The sequence below is a fragment of the Vulpes vulpes genome, chromosome 4, assembly GCF_048418805.1.
Source record: "Vulpes vulpes isolate BD-2025 chromosome 4, VulVul3, whole genome shotgun sequence".
NCBI lineage: Eukaryota > Metazoa > Chordata > Mammalia > Carnivora > Canidae > Vulpes > Vulpes vulpes.
The window spans coordinates 57,994,361-57,998,465 of record NC_132783.1 but is presented as its reverse complement, the minus strand read 5'-3'; positions in this window follow the sequence as shown (position 1 = coordinate 57,998,465).

The window sequence follows — 4,105 nt, the reverse complement described above, 5'->3', positions numbered from 1 at the left end:
GGGGGCGGGGCTTGCGCCTGCGCACAGGACGCCGCGCCCGCCGCCGAGGGGGCGGGCCCGGAGAGGCGTGGGCGCCCTCTGCTGGTGGGGGCGGTGGGGGCGGGGGGGGCGGCCCCGCGGCCCCGGGTAAGCCGGGCAGGGCGCTTTGGGTTCCTCCCGCGCGGCGAGGCGTGAGTCCCAGAGCGGCCCCGGTGCAGGTGCAGACTTCGCCCTAAAGGCCGCTGGGTGTAGGGACGCCTGTGCAGAACACGACGGAACGCGTTCGGGGGCCCGGGCCCGCTGCTGCTGAGCGACCGCGGCACAGACGCAGGTTGTAAAGACTGGACGATGCTGACAGGAGCGTTGCTTGTATCATTGCAGGAGCACAATGGAAGTGCCGTGTTCATGGTTTCAAAGTGCATGATACTGCCTTCTGCTCACCGAAACTTCTAGAATACTAGTACCCTGTCAGAAATCGTCTCTTCCAGAACTCTTCAGTGATGTTCCATCCCGTGGGGGCGCGTTGGGGCGATTTGGGTTTCCTTGAAGGTTTGCTAAGTTTTAGAAAACTAAGGACTCTGAGTAATTGAAGGAATACGCTGATTATAAGCATTGTTCTGACATTAAATGGTATGTAAGCCACGCTGGGCTGGGTCATTTGATATCAGTGGTAAGGGGAGTGGGATGACCAGGGCTTGACGATATTCCACCCACAAATATGTAAAGCTTAAATGATTAAAAGTCAGCAAAAATATCAGACTACTGAATCGAGTTAGCATTGCACATTTCTGGGTTTTGTTGTGTGGCAGCCATGTTTGCTGAATAACACCTTGAAAACAGATTTATAGAATTTTGGGTTTATTACCTAAAATTATCTTGCCCCCCCTTTTTTAAAAGCAAAATTACTGTTTATGAAAAGGTTTTTCGATTAATTTCTGTTTTATGAATGGTAATGATCTTAAGTATTAAAAAATAAAAAGACCAGAAATAAACCCTGAATATAAAGTCAAATAATTTTCAACAAGGTTGCCAAGATGGTTCATTAGGGAAAGGACAGTGTTTTCAACAAATATAAAAGAATAAATATAGGCGCCTCCTACACTACAGAGAGCAATTAGCTCATAGTGGATCAAAGATGTCAACATTTAGACCTGAAACTATGAATTCTTAGAAGAAAACAGGGGAAAAACTTAATGGCATTGGATTTAGCAAAGATGTCTTAGATGACACCAAAGGCACAGACACCAAAGTAAAAAGTATACAAATTGTACTTCACCAAATTAAAATCTTTGTCAAAGGATACTATCAAGAGAGTGAAAAGGCAGCCTACAGAATTAGAGAAATATTTGTAAACCAAGTATCTGATAAGAGATTAATGTCCTAAATATATATTACATATAATACATATAATAATATATAATATATAAATAATAATTATGTAATATAATATATAATTATAATTATATAATTATAATATATTATAATATTTTATATTATATATAGCTATATTATAATTATATATTAATATAATAATTATATATTATAATCATAATATATAATATAATATATTATAACCATAATATATAATATAATATATATTATGATAATAATATATAATATAATATATATTACAATTCAACAACAGTACAACTCAATTAAAAAAGGAACAAAGAACTTGGATAGACATTTCTCCGAATAAGATACACAGATGGCCAATAAGCACATAAAAAGATAATCATCATTAGGGAAATAAATCAAAACCACAATGAGATACTACTTCATATGCTACAGGATGGCAATGGTATAATAAAAAATATATTTGGTCTTTGTCCCTGTATCCAGGAATAGTGCTCCTAAAACTCATGGAGTTCCCAGTGTGATAGAAGTATCTTTTTGCTAATGTGACTCTTAGGGTGCGAGAGCTAGGTAGTGCAAGGATGGGAGCTAGTTGCCTGAAAGACCAAACCTTGGTTAGATTGGAACTTTTAGCTGCACTCCTGACTTCTTAGGTGAGAGGTGCTGGAGCTTAAGTTTAATTACCAATGGCCAATAATTCAATCATGCCTAAGTAATGAAACCTCCATTACAACTCCTTAAGAATAGGATTTCACTGGTAGCCTGAGTGGCTCAGTGGTTTAGCGTCACCTTCAGCCCAGGGCCTGATCCTGGAATCCCAGGATGGAGTCCCATGTGGGGCTCCCTGCACAGAAACTGCTTCTCTCTCTGCCTCTTTCTCTCTCTCTCTTGCTTGCTTGCTTATGAATAAATAAATAATCTTTTTTTTAAAGGGATTTCCCTGAGCAAAAGCAAGCAAATATCTAGGCAGCCTTATAAAATTTGTCTCAGCTTCCTCTTATAGGTCTTTCAGGGACTAATACAACAAATTAGTTAACAAGGAAATGGGGAAAGGCAGAGAGGAGAGTCAAAAAACTCTCTCAGTAAAGTGGAAATCTTTAGACGGTTATTAAGAAATGACATGAATAGAGCATCTGGGTGTCTCAGTTGGTTAAGCATCTGCCTTTAGTTTAGATCATGATCCTGACATCCTGGGATCGAGTTCCCTGTTGGGCTCCCTGCTCCATGGGGAGTCTGCTTCTCCCTCTCCTTCTCTCTATCTCTTGTTCTCTCAAATAAATAAATAACATTTTTTTAAATGAAAGAAATAAGACATTGATGGGGTTAAAAAAGTTTTTAATATAACACTCTTGAAGATTGGGGGGACCAAATGAACCCCTTTCTAGTTCCCCAACATTAAAATACCCCCAAACAAGTTTGCTCTATTTACCCCAGTTTGGAGAAATTTAAAAAGCTGGAAACCAAAGAGAAATGTGGCCTGGAATCACCTGGGGCAATAGTCAGGTAGATGAACCAAGATGAAAATTGGCACATGGGCCAGAGTCCCTTGGCTTGGGACCCAACGCTTAACACTCAGGAATGGGTAAATGGTGGGAGGATGAAGAAAAGAAGTATCAGACATTCCTGGACACAGGAGACACATGCATTGTGGTACCGACACCTGTTGGTAAAGCCCTAATGTGGGCTGCAATTAGATTGAAGGAATATAGAAATTTAAGAATTGATAGGATTAAGGTAAAATTTTGAGTGAAAATTGTAATATTTCAACAGGCTTTATGTGAAGAGGTTGTGTCTCCTTTATCTGAATGTTTTATGGGAAAAGATACTGTTAAAAACAAGACAACTGGGATCCCTGGGTGGCGCAGCGGTTTGGCGCCTGCCTTTGGCCCAGGGCGCGATCCTGGAGACCCGGGATCGAATCCCACGTCAGGCTCCCGGTGCATGGAGCCTGCTTCTCCCTCTGCCTGTGTCTCTGCCTCTCTCTCTCTCTCTCTCTCTCTCTGTGACTATAATTAAAAAAAAAAAACAAAAAAAAAAACAAAAAAAAAACAAAAAAAAAACAAGACAACAGGCCTAAAGTGGAGTCATTTCTGCAAAGCCCCTTGCCCAAACTGAAACTTAACTTAGTTTCTGCTCTCCCAGAGATGGAATCTTTTTTTTTTCCCCCCCCAGAGATGGAATCTTAAACTAGTGCCTAATTAGCACTGGTTAGGCAATTTGCCTGATAGACCTCAGCTATACTGAAAGGAAAGCAGCCTTGCAATAACTAACCTACTTTTTTTTTTGTCTAGTATAGCTTCCTTGTTTCTGCTTCCTTCTGCCAGAAAAGTCTTTCATTCTGGGGACACCTGGATGGCTGAGTGGGTTAAGCGTCTGACTCTTGGTTTTGGCTAAGGTTATGATCTGGGAGTCCTGGGATCAAGCTCCACATCGGCCTTTGTGCTCAGTGCAGACGGAGTCTGCTGGAGGTTCTCGCTCTCCCTTTGCTCCTCCCCTGATCTCACGCTTCTCTCTCAAATAAATAAAATTAAAAAAAAAAAACTATTTCATTTTGTACAGCTCCCCAGAACTCTTTTCTATCTGCTAGATTGGATGCTGCCTGATTTATGAATTGCTGAATAAAGCCAATAAGATCTTTAAAATTTACTCAGTTGAATTTTGTTTTGTAACAACATTATATCTGACTAGGGGACACTTTTCCTACATAGTGTGGGGCGACCTGATCAGGTCACTAGCAGCATGGGAGGTAAAAGTATTCACCCAAAGCAGA